Below are 17,580 nucleotides of genomic sequence, written 5' to 3' on the forward strand. Positions count from 1 at the left end.
GAAAAAATGTACATGTTCAAGGATAATTGATTTCATGATTTTAAAAGTCTGCATACAAGCTAATAGAATTTTTTTTCATCATTTATCAATATCAGGACAGATTTGTATTCCACAAATAATAATAAATCCAAAGTACACATTTCTGTAAAACGAGGAAAAGGATCAATCACCAAAATTAGGGAGACTATATAATTTATCATTTTTTGCTTTTCATCCCCCCCCCCTTTTCAGTATACTACATGTACTACACAACTGAGAGTACTGAAGTCTATAAGACTTTCAAAGGAATGACTTCTACTTAACCACTACAAACCCTAATAAACTCTGGTATAAGCTCACATGAACTTTAGCATCTTTCATTAATATTAACTCTGACTCTCGAATACTTACTCTACAATATTTTCCTGTATAATATTTACGACATGTGCAATAGTTTGTTGACGTACACAGACTGCCATATCCACATGGAGGGTAACATGATGCTAAAAATAGATACAAATATAACAGACTTTAAAACATCATGATGTTGAAGTAAAAGTTTGAGTGAAAGAGGCAATTGTTAAGTTAAGAAATAATTGATTTAAATAGAACAGTTCAATATTCCCACAAAAGTAAATGTTGAATTGAAAATTCCCCAAAATTTAACACCGTTTCCCTGATCCAAAATAAAAATTCCTTAATTCTTAAGTCCAAATTAGTATTAATTTGGAAATTCCCAGCAAAAATAAAGGCTGAATTCAGACATCCTGTAAAAAGGTACTTCTGTCCCTCTCTTTACTCTTCTTGGAATTAAGGGTAAAAGAATACAGCAGCATTTAATGAGTTTTGATTAATTAATGAACTGTCAATGCCATTTTTATGCATTGTAATTCACCTTTTCAGAAACTAAAGGACTATGGGTTATCTCATTGTTAGTAAACCAAAAACAAAATAAAGTTACATCATTGATTGAAATTCCATTGTTTAGCACGTTTTTAACCAATCACAATGTTTTGGTGTATGCTTTTGAAAATATTACCCAGGATGCATTAGATACTGAAACGGCGAATTGCTAAAGTGGTATATATATATATACACAAAAACTGAATAGCTCACAATTTATAACTTTTTACAATTAAAACAAAATGAAATGCATGGGGATACATGAAAAATAGCATTGCTTTATCACCTCCGTTTTTGGAGGGGTTCGTGTTGCTTAGTCTTTAGTTTCTATCTTGCGACGTTTGTACTATTATTTTTCTGTTTGTCGTATTCATTTTTGACACTGGCTTTGTCAGTTTGTTTGTGACCTATGAGTGTGAGTCTCCCTCAGGTATTTTTCGCTCCTGTTTAACAGTTGGAGTATACGAGAAACAAAAGTCACACATACCGAATGAAAGCGTTTGAAATAGTATCTTGATGTCCCAATAGATATATATTTTTTTGCGTGGTTCATCAAAATACTACGTCACATATGAACATGCGTATGAACAATGTAGGTCATGCAAATTTAAAAAAAAACAATTATATTACACATCAAATTCCATGGTGCTGAAACAAGTTTGAGGAGAGTGCATTCCGGATAAATCTGGTTGAAACGCCCTTTTATCGAAAAATAAAGTATGACCATAAAAATCTGTTACAAAAACACAAAAGTATACCACAACCTTTACACTTAATTAGTCCTGTTGACTTTTTATGAAATTTTCGTTCTTTGATCTGTTTAACAACCTACACAATTAAATGTTGTTTGACATCAGTTTAGGCGATTACTTCTGCTTCTTATAAAGTGTTATTACATTAATTTGAACAGATTTTCATGAAACTTTATAGTATATAAACATGTAGCTGCAATGGTTTCAACACTCCATCAGTTCCACTAAGATGTTGTTGAGAGTTATAGCTTTATTAAGCACTGTCCTGGTTTTGGGTAGTGCGACTTACTACAAGCCACCCCGTGAGTATATATTTTAAAATAATTTTGTTTCTTTCTTCATCCTTTTTTGCCTTTCTTTTTTCTTTCTTTCTTCTTCTTTTTTCGTTCGTTCATTCATTCTTTCTTTTTTTATATATCTCTTCTCGGTTTATTATCTTTTTATTGGATTTATGTTTCAATTTTTTTCTTTCTTTTCTTTTCTTCCTTCATTCATTCCTTTCTTTCTTTCTTCCTTCCTTTTTTTTTTATTAATTTCTTTCTTTTTTTTCTTACTTTCTTTTTCCTTTCTTCTTATCTTTATCTTTTTTTTTTAAGGGGGTTTACTTTTTTTTTATCAAATAATAATCCGCAAATCTTATTCTTTTTTTTATTATTATTTTTATTCATATTTTCAGGAAGATGTCCAAGTGGCTGGTATCTCCATGGAAACAGTTGTTATTTTTTCTGCCGTTCACAAGTTAATCAGAAAGCAGCCTCTGTAAGTTCATTTTCTTTTTTGTACTTTAAAAAGTATAACATTTACGAATTTGATGACTAGTGTTAGATGATAAAGATTCAATTTATAATATAACGTATGACTATCAACGTATTTTATACGAGTTACATGTGTAGCAGAATATGATTACCCTTCCGGAGCATCTGAGATCACATCCGATATGTTAGGTTGAGTTCGTGTTGCCCATGCAGTCTACAGTTTTCTAATATAAGTAATGTTCAGTGAAAAATTATTATCTACATCGTTTCCGTTTCATATCATTACGTTGCATGCCGGTCTTTCTTCGACTAAGTGGACAACCATTTGATTTTTGGATGAAGGGGATGACAGGAGCCGGAAATTAATAATTTGGTCTGCGACAGGATTAAACTAAATATTCTGTAATATAACCTAAACAGATTCAAATGTATCATCTAAAATTTGTCTTGAATTTCAGGATATTTGCGAGAAAAAGGGAGGCTACCTGGCAAGAATAGACAATATTGCAGAAGACAATTTTCTAAAACAGCAAGCAAAATCTCTCAGTAAGTCGAATATAGTTATAGCTACTAGTATGTTTTTTTTTAATTGACGAAAGATGTTCTATGTCCACAGAAACAAACATTTTTTTAGGAGACTTTTTTTTACTGTTATCCTTTTTATGTTTTATCCATTCGTCATAATAAGAGCTATCGCAAATATATCCTTTAAGAAATATAAAAATAAGGAGATGTGGTATAATTGCAAATGAGACCAATTTCCATCAAAGTTAAAATGAATTAGAAGTAAACGATAATATGCAACCGCACGGCCTTCAACAATGAGAAAATACGATATCGTATGATCGGTTAGTCGGCTATAAAAGGCCCCGCCGTGACATGAAAAATATACAACAATACAATTGATACACCTAACGGACTAATTTATAACAAAACAATTGCGTTATGGTTTTTCTGTCTTGAGTCAAAAAATATTGTATTTGTGTTATAGTTTTTTGATTATATCAATCAAATTATCACACTGCATTTAAGGTATGGGGAAATCTGAATATTTTTTGGTGGTCATTTGCTGACCACAATATTTTTCAAATAAGGGAAAAAAAGATCTTTAAGTTCAATGGTCTTTCTATATAAATAAACTCATCATAGATAAATTTTGTATATATGCCAGACGCGCGTTTCGTCTACCAAAGACTCATCAGTGACGCTCGATTCCTAAAAAAGGTTAAAAGGCCAAATAAAGTACGAAGTTGAAGAGCATTGAGGACCAAAATTCCTAAACGTTTTGCCAAATACAGCTAAGGTAATCTTTGCCTGAGGTAGAAAAGCCTTAGTATTTCAAAAATTCAAAATTTTATAAACAGGTAATTTACTAATATAACCATATCATTGATAATTCATGTCTCCTGTACTCTAAGCTTACTGGCTGTAAGTTTAAATAATTATGACGCATTGGAAAACTATTTTAATTTGTTGCCGTGACGCCTTCCTCCATAGCATTTCAATGCATCTAAATTATAACTATTTGAATTTGTAAGATCTATAACGTTTGTTCTACCACTTATCTTTAGGTATTGCTGGGAAAGGAAGCTATTGGATTTCACCAGTATGTAAGAAACGAGTATATCAATACAAATGCTCTTGGAAACACGAATCTAATAATAAGGCCGTAATCTATGAAGGATGGAACAGCTTTGAACCAAACAGCAACCAGCAATGCGCAGTACTATATTGTGGGTACAGTTACTCATGGAATGATTTCAACTGTGACGATAAAGCATACTACATCTGTGAAGTGAGTACTTTAAGTAACTATTGAGTGTTGTCCAAGTAATCACATAATCACAAATATTAAATATATCAGCACGGAGCCTTGTCTCAAACCGAACAACAAGCAATAAATGGCCACAACAATGACTAGAGATAAATCATGCAAAAAGGAAAATCAACGATATAATCTATACAAAAAAAAACAACGAAAAACATATATATGAACCAACAAAAGACAACAACTGAACAACAGGTTCCTGACTTAAGACAGGTGCACACAATTACAGCTGTATTGAATTTCTGTTAGTTGTTATGAAGTCAACTTCGTTGCTTGTACAATTCCGTCTGAAAAAATTGAAACTACCAATATTTTCCATAATAAATCAATGATTTTAATCAAATGCTTTAAAAGTAAGAAGATTCGGTATGATTGCCAAGGAGACAACTATCCATCAAAATTCAAATTAAGTGGATGTTAAGCTGGTTCGCGGCTTACTATACTACACTTCGTTTATAGACTTTGAGTGTTGCGCAATACAAGCGGATTCCAGTTTAAGTGGATGTTAGCAATCATAGGAAACCGTGTTGTTTGGTATAGTCCAGTTTTTCTTAGTTGAATAACTTTAAGTGTTTGATGCTATTAATTAATTATTGGTTCTTTGTTACATTTGTCTTTTTTCTAATAGAAATACACATGTTATATGTAAATTTAATGTTGAAATTGAGCAAATATATCTTTCTTTTAATTTTAATAGAAAAAAGTACCGTCCCTGGTAGTTCCACTGCCGATTCCTCGACCTCTTCCAAGACCTTATCAAAAGCCAGTTCTTAAACTCAGACCAAAGAGTTCACCTGACTCTGATTCGTCAGATTCCTCTGAAAAGAAAAGATCAAAGAAGAACAAAAAGTATGGCAAAAAAAGTAGCAGCAGCTCAAGTGATGAAAAGAAGAAATTGAATACATACAGAAAAAAATCTGGTAGCGCTGGAAACTACAACGACGGAAAAACCATAAAAAGGTACAACAAAAAGTCTGGCGGTTCTAACAGCAGCGAAAAATCCGGCGGTGGAAAAAGTAAAAGAAGATACAACAAAAAATCAAGCAGTAGTAGCTCAAGTGAAGAAAAGAAGAAATTAAAAACATATAGAAAAAAATCTGGCAGCGGTGGAAACAATAATGATGGAAAAACCATAACAAGGTACAACATAAAGTCAAAGTCCAACGGTTCTAACAGCAACGAAAAATCCAGTGGAGGAAAAAGTAAAAGAAGATACAACAAAAAATCAAGTAGCAGCAGTTCCGGAAGTGATGAAAAAGGCGGGAAAAGGTCGTATTTAAAGAAAATACCGTCTCCACCTCAACCACTTCCTCTTCCACCAAAACGATATTAGATGTACAGTTTACAGCAAGTGTACACAGAGATAGAACTCACTAGCATTAAAGAGGAAAATTAGTATTACGTTTTCTCATTTGTTTTTAACTAGAAGAATTGTTATACAGTGGACATTATGTAGTATTAAGTATTAGAAAATAATAAAATGTTCTATTTTGAGGTAGTTTTGTAGTATTTGTTGGGGACAAAATAAAGGAATAATCGAAAAGTGGATTGTATACAAATAGGATTCATAACAATAAAACAATCGGTGTATATAAACTCATCATAGATACCAGGACTAAATTTAGTATATACACCAGACGTGCGTTTCGTATACTAAAGACCCATCAGTGACGCTCGAATCCAAAACAGTTTAAAATGCCAAATAAAGTACGAAGTTGAAGAGCATTAAGAACAAAAATTCCTAAAAGTTTTGCCAAATACAGCTAAGTGAAGGGTGCGAAAGTGTACTGGACATGAAAGGACCTGGTACCATAAAATCTAGAATGTGATTTCTGATGTTTTAATTGATAAATACACCTTATTGCTATTAATAAAGCAATCAATGCCTGAGGTAGAAAAGCCTGACATTGCGCGTTGTGATGACAGATGATTTTTAGACCTTTTTTCTACAAACCCAGTGGCGGACTGTGAGGTTTTCAACAAACCGGCGAGAATTTTCAAGGTCTATTTTTTACTGACAAGTCCCACATCAAATAAATCAGTATATATAGCTTTGGGTCCATACTATTATTTTATGATAGACCATTAAAAGGGAGAATATGAAGCATAAAAAATGTCCAACCCTTTCACTTTACAGCAACTATAAAATATACATGTCACACGCCAGGAAACGTTTAAATAGTGCTTATTACACTTATTATGTGTTTTTTAAGCTAAAAAAAGGGCCCCAATTTTTTTCTTTTTGCTCCGCTCGGCAACCTATAAAACCTTCGCCCTCTTTCCATAATCCTGGATCGGCCCCTGGAACCTAACGTTTATTTGCACCTTTTTTCACCTCTCTATTTATAAAATGTTCCTCGCGATATATGCAAATACAAAATTACTGTTCATCTTTATTTAATCACACTGAATCTTCCAAAAAATATACTGAAGATGATATTATCAAAATGCTGGACTTTTTGATCGACAATATATTTGTTGAGTTTGGAGGATTTATATTTCAATTGACAGTCGGTATTCCAATGGGTATTAATTTTGCACCCCTGTTGGCTGATTTGTTTTTGTACTCGTATGAAGCAGAATTCATTCAAAACCTTCTAAAAGAAAAGAAAAAGTAGATAGCGAAATTCTTTAATTTTACTTTCCATATAATGGTGAAGTCCTATCATTGAATAATCCATATTTCACCCAATACCTTATATATCCTAGTGAACTTAAAATTAAGGATACTACTGAAACTAGAAGGACTGCGTCATACCTTGATCTTTTCCTCAACATTGACACAGATGGACGACTTCACACGAACATCTATGATAAACGGGACGATTTCAACTCCACAATTATCAACTTCCCAGCTCTCAGCAGTAACATACCCTCTGCGCCTTCGTATGGTTTTTATATCTCTATTGATACGTTATTCGCGTGCATGTTCACACTTTACGGACTTCATAAACAGAAGTGTGCTTCTAACACAGAAACTGCCCAAACAAAGTTATAGGGAGGACAAATTAAAAATGACACTCCATACATTTTACGGACACCATCACGAATTGGTTGATCCATACGAAGTGTCTTTGTCCAAACTTACTAGGGACATTATACCACGTATTAGATTGTGATTTGCCATTACGTCGTCTGATCTTTTTATTACAGAACTTGACTTATTCTGGAATGTGACTGTTTTGCTGAGTGTGAATCCACATTGGTATAAACCGTGTCACGGTACTTTTCTATCCCAAATTCATGTATTTAGTTTTGATGTTGTATTCATTATTCTCAACGGATTTTGCCAAATGTCTCAACGTTTGTAGTTGTAAATCTTATTTTTAGCTCACCTGTTTTTCTCATCACTTGGCGTCCGTCGTCCGGCGTCGTCCGTCGTCGTCCGTCGTCGTCGTCGTCCGTCGTCGTTAACTTTTACAAAAATCTTCTCCTCTGAAACTACTGGGCCAAATCAAACAAAACTTGGCCACAATCATCATTGGGGTATCTAGTTTAAAAAATGTGTGGCGTGACCCGGTCAACCAACCAAGATGGCCGCCACGGCTAAGAATAGAACATAGGGGTAAAATGCAGTTTTTGGCTTATAACTCAAAAACCAAAGCATTTAGAGCAAATCTGACATGGGGTAAAAATGTTAATCAGGTTAAGATCTATCTGCCCGAAAGTTTTCAGATGAATCCGTCAATTGGTTGTTGGGTTGCTGCCCCTGAATTGGTAATTTTTAAGAAATTTTGCTGTTTTTGGTTATTATCTTGAATATTTTTATAGTTAGAGATAAACTGTAAATAGCAATAATGTTCAGCAAAGTAAGATCTACAAATAAGTCAACATGATCAAAATAGTCAGTTGACCCGTTTAGGAGTTATTGCCCTTTATAGTCAATTTTTAACCATTTTTCGTTAATTAAAGTAATCTTTTACAAAAATCTTCTCCTCTGAAACTACTTGGCCAAATTAATCCAAACTTGGCCACAATCATCTTTGGGGTATCTAGTTTAAAAAATGTGTGGCGTGACCTGGTCAACCAACCAAGATGGCCGCCACGGCTAAACATAGAACAAAGAGGTAAAATGCAGTTTTTGGCTTATAACTCAAAAACCAAAGCATTTTGAGGAAATCTGACAGGGATAAAATGTTTATCAGGTCAAGATCTATCTGCCCTGAAATTTTCAGATGAATCGGTCAATCGGTTGTTGGGTTGCTGCCCCTGAATTGGTAATTTTGAGGAAATTTTGCTGTTTTTGGTTATTATCTTGAATATTTTTATAGTTAGAGATAAACTGTAAACAGCAATAATGTTTAGCAAAGTAAGATCTACAAATAAGTCAACATGACCAAAATGGTCAGATGACCTGTTTAGGAGTTATTGCCCTTTATAGTCAATTTTTAACCATTTTTCGTAATTTAAAGTAATCTTTTACAAAAATCTTCTCCTCTGAAACTATTGGGCCAAATTAATCCAAACTTAGCCACAATCATCTTTGGGGTATGTAGTTTAAAAAATGTGTGGCGTGACCTGGTCAACCAACCAAGATGGCCGCCAACGCTAAAAATAGAACATAGGGGTAAAATGCAGTTTTTGGCTTATGACTCAAAAACCAAAGCATTTTGAGGAATCTGACATGGAATAAAAATGTTTATCAGGTCAAGATCTATCTGCCCTGAAATTTTCAGATGAATCGGTCAATCGGTTGTTGGGTTGCTGCCCCTGAATTGGTAATTTTGAGGAAATTTTGCTGTTTTTGGTTATTATCTTGAATATTATTATAGATAGAGATAAATTGTAAACAGCAATAATGTTCAGCAAAGTAAGATCTACAAATAAGTCTAAATGACCAAAATGGTCAGTTGACCCCTTTAGGAGTTATTGCCCTTTATAGTCAATCTTTAACCATTTTCATAAATCTAAGTAATCTTTTACAAAATCTCCACTGAAGCATCTAGAGCAAATCTGACAAGAAGTTAAATTGTTAATCAAGTCAAAATCTATCTGCCCTGAATTTTTCAGATGAATTGGACAACTGGTTGTTGGGTTGCTGCCCTCCAATTGGTAATTTTTAAAGAAATTTTGCCGTTTTTGGTTATCTTGAATACTATTATAGATAGCGATAAACTGTAAACAACAATAATGTTCAGCAAAGTAAGATCTACAAATAAGTCAACATGACCTAAATGGTCAATTGACCCCTTAAGGAGTTATTGCCCTGTATAGTCAATTTTTAACAATTTTCATTAATTTGGTAAATTTATGTAAATTTTTACCAAATATAGTTCTCTGTTACTAATGGGCAAAGTTCATGATAGATATAATTGTAAGAAGCAAAATTGTTCAGTAAAGTAAGAACTTCAAACACATCACCATCACCAAAATACAATTTTGTCATGAATCCATTTGTGTCCTTTGTTTAATATGCACATAGACCAAGGTGAGCGACACAGGCTCTTTAGAGCCTCTAGTTTTTCTGTTGTATTCGTGTGTTCTGGTACAGATAACTAATCACCCAGTTAATTTACTAGATTTTATTTTGTGTCAACGAAATTTATAAGATTAAGTTGGTCATAATAAACACCGACATAGCTAGGTAATACAATTGATTATCTAATTACTACCACAATTTGATATTAATTAGCATTATACTTTTCATTGTTACTAATAAAATTATAGAAGTATTACAAATTTAGACTTGAGTTTCATCCTTATTCTATCTTATTTTTCGAAATTCAAATGTGGCGTCACTTTATGCGTAAATGGCTTTGGCTTACTTGGCTTTGAATTTTTATGTGCTGGTTTAGGTTGTTTTATGTAATTTATCCGGGGATTTTTCTGCAGATAGTCACCACTTCGGTTTTATCATGTATATCTATAATATAGTATTCTTAATCCTAGACAGAAATTCCTAGCCGTATTAGGCACAACTTTTTGGAACTTTTAGTCCTCACTGCTCTTCAATTTTGTACTTGATTTGGCTTCGAACTTTTCTCATCTGAGCGACTCTGGTTAGTCTTGTGTGGACGAAACGCGCGTGTGGCGTATTTTAAACCTGGTATCTTTTGTTAGCTATTATTCGTGTGTATCCTATCCTATATTTTCTCCCATTTATTTGTTGTGTAGTCCTTTCATATAATCATATCATGTTAATGTTATATTGAATATTGCCATAAAAGCGGGAGGTTTGGCACGCCACAAAACCAGGTTCAACCCACCATTTTTTTCTTAGAATGTATTGTACCAAGTCAGGAAAATGGCCATTGTTATATTATAGTTCGTTTCTGTGTGTGTTACATTTTAATGTTGTGTTTCTGTTATGTCGCAGTTCTCCTCTTATATTTGATGTGTTTCACTTAGTTTTAGTTTGTAACACGGATTAGTTTTCTCTCAATCGATTTATGAATTTCGAACAGGGGTAAACTACTGTTTCCTTTATATAACATAGTATAAACTTTTTGTATATTCTGAATTCGGTAATAATTAGCCTAGTTCTTAATTGACAGAAAAGACCGTGACAAGTAAATAAAACGATAAAAGGACAATAGATAACAATCACTACAACGAAAACACGAAATTGAACAACACGAACCAACCAAACAGTGTATGGCTTATAGTGGTCTAAATTGGTAAACAATTCCCGTGACACACGTGGCAGCTCTTGTGTTGGTTGCTCGATTGACTTCGGACATGTTGAATCATTGTAGAAATTTTGTTAAGGTCACTTGTTTTGTTAAAGATTTTATTTATCTATATAAAAAACCGTTTAAACCCGCTACATTTGTTTGCACCTGTTCTAAGTCAGGAACCTGATGTTCTGTGGTTGTCTTTTGTTGATGTGGTTCAAAAGTATTTTCTCTTTTCTCGTTTTCATATTGATTATACCGTTGGTTTTCCAGTTTGAATGGTTTAACAGTTAGACTAGTAATTTTGGGACCCTTTATAGTTGCTGTTTGCTGTGAGCCAATGCTCCGTGTTGAAGGCCGTACTTTGACCTATAATGGTTTACTTAGAAATGTGATTTTGATGAAGAGTTGTCTCATTGGCATTCGTAACACGTCTTCTTATATCTATTTAAATACCTGTATGATAAATAAAAACCGTATATTTGCTAAATCAGATATCGCATAAGCAATAACATCCAATTGAATTCAAACCCGAAATGCCATAATAGATAGAACTTGGCCTGTGCATCATATATGCCGTTTGTCAGTTATGCTCTGCACCTTACCAAATTGTTCAATATAATGCAAAAACGGCAATGATCATATTTGACCTGTTAGTTTCATATAAATTGCTTTTTAAAATTCAAGAAGACGCTAAGATGCGACAATGATCCATATAGCCTTTTTGGCAAGATACGAATAGTATGCGGAATAGATTGGAAAATCTTACTTCTCCTTAGTTGTATTCCACCAGTGTATTTCCAGTGGTTGTTATAAATTATCAACATATAAACTTTTAAAAAGTATTGCGCATCTTTATTCTAAATTGACTATGCCAATACAGGAACTTTGTTTCAGCTGTTCAAGGTGGTACCTAACACTACAGGGAGATAACTCTGTGTAAAAACAGCTGAACGTTTTAATTATGTTGTGTTGTTAAGAGAATATTAAGCTTCGCAATGATCAAAAGTAGTGTTTGTCAATCTGTTAAATAACCAGTGTATTTTTTCTGATAATAAAATCAACGGTACCAATTTTTTTGCACCAGATGCACATTTCGACAAAACATGTCTCTTCAGTGATGCTCGTGGCCAAAATATTTGAAATCCAAAGCTTATATAAAAGATGAAGAGCTATAATCCAAAAGGTCCAAAAAGTATAGCCAAATTCGTGAAAGGAATCAGAGCTTTGCATGAGGGAGACACATTCCATAATTTTTAATAATTTTTAATATTTTGTAACAGCAAATTTTAATAACACAAAAAATCCGTATTTTCATGCCAGTACCGAAGTACTGGCTACTAGGCTGGTGATACCCTCGGGAACTAATAGTCCACCATCAGAGGCATCAACCCAGTGGTAGTAATAAAATCAACGGTACCAATTTTGTTGCACCAGATGCGCATTTCGACAATACATGTCTCTTCAGTGATGCTCGTGGCCAAAATATTTGAAATCCAAAGCTTATATAAAAGATGAAGAGCTATAATCCAAAAGTTCCAAAAAGTATAGCCAAATTCGTGAAAGGAATCAGAGCTTTGCATAAAGTGGTTGGTTAAAATATTTTGATTTTTTTTTATATCAAGTAAACAAGTGTTGTTTGTTATTGTTTTGCAATGGAAATATATTTTCGATGTCAGATCTCTTGTACAAAAGATTATTTCAGGCTTCCTAATGTTTGTTTTCGTTTTTTTTTAATAAAAAATATTGATGAATAACATATCATACACGTTATGAACATAAAATCATTGTACTTCCGTAGCTCACTGTTTATGGGGAGGTAGATTTTCCTTTTCTTTTGTTTTTGCCTAGGCTTTGGTAGGTTTACTTTGATTGCTGATTATTGTTCATCCTCTTTGTATCTTCAGCCTTCAGTTTTATTCACCATATTCGTATTCATATAATTTCTAGATTAGGGTATTTTGCACAAGACGAGTGATTTGACAGTCCTTGGTAATTGGCATCTGAATGTCAAACACTGAACAAAGAGCACGGGGATTGTTTTTTTGTTGCCGTCTCATATGTTTTTCATATCTACATCGTTCAATAAGTTACTGACATGTTTGAATATAACCACTATAAAATCAAGTTATATAATTATAGTATTTATTTATTAAATAATTCCCTTCACCATCTATCATAGTTTTAGTATGAATACAATGCTACTATATTCAACATATTTAAAATCAAAATAACAAATTGAGGTTATCTGATTATATTCAACAATTGTTTTAAAAATGTACAGCTATTGATCTTGTGATCAATTTTGGATCATCTAGAAAAAAAAACATAATACAATGTCAAAACAATCTTATAATCCATTTAAGGCATGTTAACAAATTTCATCTCATAGTGAGTTCTTACAAGAATCTAACAAGAAAAACAAATCGAGTATGACAACTTTTGAATAATATGTGTCTTTTGTCGGGGCCGTCATTCATTTTAAAGGAAGATAACTGAACCAACTCATGAAGTCTTGTATTGCGGCTCACTAATCGACCATGTAAAATAAAACAAAGTTATTAACAGGATTTTATGCTAGAACATCAACACCATTTTTTAAAAAATCTGGTTGCTTAACATATATTGAGACAATTATTATTCTGGTAAAAACAACAGTTGTCTTTTCCATTAAACTGGTTATTATGTCCTTCCGATTGTCTATAACAAATAAGTAGAAAAACTAGAATGTGTCCACACGGATGCCCAACTCGTGCCATCATTTCCTATGTTCAATGGACCATATCCAACTAAGTTGGACATCACGTGACTTTTGTGACGTATATTAGCCGCCATTTTGTTTTATATTTCCCCATATAAAATGCATATATGCTTCAATAAAGTTTAATTTTCTCTTAAACCTAATCCGTTTTCTTACTTTTGCAAATCAATCCTTGATATTCAAACATATTTCTATCAAACAATGTTGGTCCTAACAGTTTAATTTTTGATTAAATTCGGTCAAATCGGAATCGTAAAACATGCACTTTTTCTCATCATTTCTCCGTTGACTCAATGCTAAATTACCGATACCCATGTCTACTTGTACAACAAATAAAGAAATTCTGTAAATAAAAAACAAACTTTGCAAATCGATTAAGTATATTCAAACATATAGCTGGGGAAAAATACTACTTAAAACAGTTTAATTTCAGGGCAATTTCGGTCAAACATCGATTTAAAAACGGGAATTTTCCGAGATTTTTCAAAATGGCGGCTGATGTATCATATGAAAATGTTGCATCAAATCAATGATTTCTATAGTAGACTTTCCTAGATTATATTTAATTTTTCATAAAGAATCTCTGATGTTTCTGTTATTTTCCTTTAGTGATATTTCGATATCATTGATTTCAAAATTTCTTAATAAAAAAAAATATTTTAAGTGTGACACGGGAACATTTATTTTGACAGATATTCATCCAGGAGATACTGTTACCAGAAATTACTTTACAATATCTATAAAAAAAAATCTCTTCTTTTTTAAAGGTGTTTTTTAAGTTTTCTGTTAATTTTATCTTTCTTTAGAAATATATTTATTCATTTCTTTTAAAACAAAAACAAAAACGTTTTCATCCTAAGAAAAAAAAAACAATGTCCAATTATAATAGATAAATATTCTATACCTTTAAAATTTCATTCCTTGACCAAACAGGTGAAATCTAACTTGGGTTATAATGTTACATCATAATATATTGTCAGGTAGACGTGAAAACCAAAAGCAACCAGCTGACATTAAACATCCTGTCAGTGTGTATACATGTATTACCAGAGTTTAAATTTTGTGATATACAAAAGTTTTCATAAATGTACAAATAAATATCTTCTCCTTCCCGTGTCAAATTAGAAGAAGTATGTTTCATTATAAACTTTAGGAAAATATGAATATTATGAAAATTTCTTTAAAAAAATATTTTTTGCTTAAAAGGCATTCAAATATTTATATGTTTCTATAATTATTTCAAAGAAATATTCTGAATCAAATTTTAATTTAAATGAATTTCTATCATTGAATATGTTTTTATTGTTATTTATCTTTTAATTCAATATTTAAAGCTAAATCCAGGCAATGAATCGATTTAAAGTTTAAATTGTGTAAAACAAAAGATTTATTATATACATTCCAACAGAGATCAACAGAGACGTATAATACGATTAACAATATTGTATACCCGATAATATCTCTCGACAGAGTTATCGGTCCTGAATAGGACTGATATAGTTGGGTATGTGTGAAATTAAGATCAAAACTCTAATTTGGCATTTGAATATCATAGGAACCATACGTAACAAGTTTCAAGTTGTTTTGATTTCAACTTTATCAAAAACTACAAAGACCCAAAATTTTAAGCTGAAGCGGGTCAGACGGACGAACGGACGGACGAATGAACAGATGCATAGACATAATGCGCAAAATTAACAAATGTCCGGAGTACTGATTTAAGAGTTTTTCTTGTATTATTTAAGCTTGATGGTGTGATATTTTGTATCACTGAACATATTTACAAAAAATGCAAAAAAAAAAAAAAAAAAATCTAAACAGGGATAAGATTATTTTTCAGAAAACTGTTAAAATCAACACTTTTCATGGTCTCACATAACTAGATAAAAAATAAAAATTATCAATCATAAGGAGAATATATCATTACTTAATATCAATAATACAATTGATACCCTAAAGTGTGACTGTGGTTATAAAAAATATGTCAAATGTGTTTCTAAAATCAAGATGCATGTGTAAACAGTAGGTAACTATTTTTCTGTTTTTATTTTATATAAATAAACAGCCTACAGTATACTGAATGACGGCACTAATCCTAAAGCATCATACTATGACAGTTCTTCACTTTAAACAGTTCAACAATTTTTTCCGAAAGTCATTTTCATTCTTCTTGTCGTCACTATCTTCATGATCTTACATATTGTTGCTACAGTCAAACAAAGTCTAATAAACTCCGCGAACATACCCCTCTTGGACACATCGATCAATCTTATCTAAGAAGCGTCATTCAATACTGGTAAAAATATTGTTTTATATGTTTATCTTAAATCTGTACAAATAGTGCAAAAATATATTCAATAAACAACTTCATGAATATATGTTATGAAAGTACCAGTGGCCGTTCGTGTCATCAGTTCGTGATTAGTAGACGAAAGTGAAAAAACTGAATGGAATGTAAAGATAACGATATAGAACTGAAAACCAACGCGTTGGTTTTTCATACCGTAGGCATTAGGAATCAACGCGTCAATTTTTACAACCAACACGTTGGAAATCATAACCGATGCATTGAAAGGAAAAACAAACGTGTTGAAAGTGAAAACAAACGCGTTGAAATTTCATACGGTATGTTTATACCGCAAATGACACGAACGGCCACTCATATGAAAGTATATACAAAAAAATGAATCCTTCAAAAATGTCATCAATTGTATTCAACATTACGTACAAACAATGTTAAAATATATAACACGAATGATAGGTTCTTAAGTTTTGAAACTTAAATACAGAGAAGTACACATAAAAGCATAAAATTTTGTAAATTGCATTCATGAAACAGTACTTCCAGAAAAAAAAATCTTGTGAAAAGTAATCAATCATGAAAAATCGAAAACCAATGTTATCTAGCACCATACTTTATGACTAAGTACTAATCACTCTAATTGTATTAAAACAAACATTTTTAATATCAAAATTTGAATAGGTGGTATGCTAAAAATTTCCTTAGTTATGATTGGTAAATGTAATAATAAACAGTAAGATAGTCTACTAGAACAGACAAACAAGTGTGTATTGAAACACATAGAAAATGTATTTAAACAAACCAAACAATATTCACACCACAACAAATATATATATATATAAAAATTAGTAAGAGAGTCTATTTGAAGAGACAAACCAGTGAAAATCGTTATTTTACACGTATATTTTAAAACATTAACAGATGTATGTGAATATACTGACCAATTACATACACCATACACACATACTGACCAATTACATACACCATACACATATACTGACCAATTACATACACCATACACATATACTGACCAATTACATACACCATACACGTATACTGACCAATTACATACACCATACACATATACTGACCAATTACATACACCATACACATATACTGACCAATTACATACACCATACACATATACTGACCAATTACATACACCATACACAACATACAATCCAAATACATAATTCCTGACGTATAACGACCAATTACAAGTACTTTATGGATATATTTTACAATTAAATTAAATTAATTTATACATTAACAAACTATATAAACTAACTAAATACATATGTATACATTGCAGAACCATTTACAAGCAGAACCAAATACAATGAAAGTCCCAACTATGTATTGGCTTCCGAAGCTTCACAAAACACCTTACAAATATAGATTTATTTCGTCTTCAAGCCATTGTTCCACAACTAAATTGTCTATACTTCTTACCAGTACACTTGGTACAATAAAAACCCTGATACTAAATTGTTCAAATAAGGCTTTCGAAAATAGTGGAATTAATTACTTTTAAAGTGTCAAAAACTCGTTCGATGTACTTGACAAATTGCATGCTTATATTGGTGATTTTGAATCTGTTCAAAGTTTTGATTTTTCTATCCTGTATACCACATTGCCTCACATTCTCGTTAAGAAAAAATTCACCCACCTAATTAAATGGGCATT

General features: G+C 32.1%; 1 long non-coding RNA gene across 1 annotated transcript in view; it reads left to right on the forward strand.

Annotated features, from left to right (window-relative positions):
- The first annotated feature begins 2,832 nt into the window (after window positions 1-2,832).
- The window catches only part of LOC134693995 (uncharacterized), a 146,048-nt gene continuing 131,300 nt past the window's right edge, over window positions 2,833-17,580 (forward strand). The window contains exons 1-2 of the long non-coding RNA XR_010102539.1: window positions 2,833-2,935; window positions 3,961-4,184. This is a non-coding gene — a long non-coding RNA (uncharacterized LOC134693995). The remainder of the gene's footprint in view (window positions 2,936-3,960; window positions 4,185-17,580) is intronic.

Source organism: Mytilus trossulus, chromosome 13 (genome assembly GCF_036588685.1).
Source record: "Mytilus trossulus isolate FHL-02 chromosome 13, PNRI_Mtr1.1.1.hap1, whole genome shotgun sequence".
Taxonomy (NCBI): Eukaryota; Metazoa; Mollusca; class Bivalvia; order Mytilida; family Mytilidae; genus Mytilus; species Mytilus trossulus.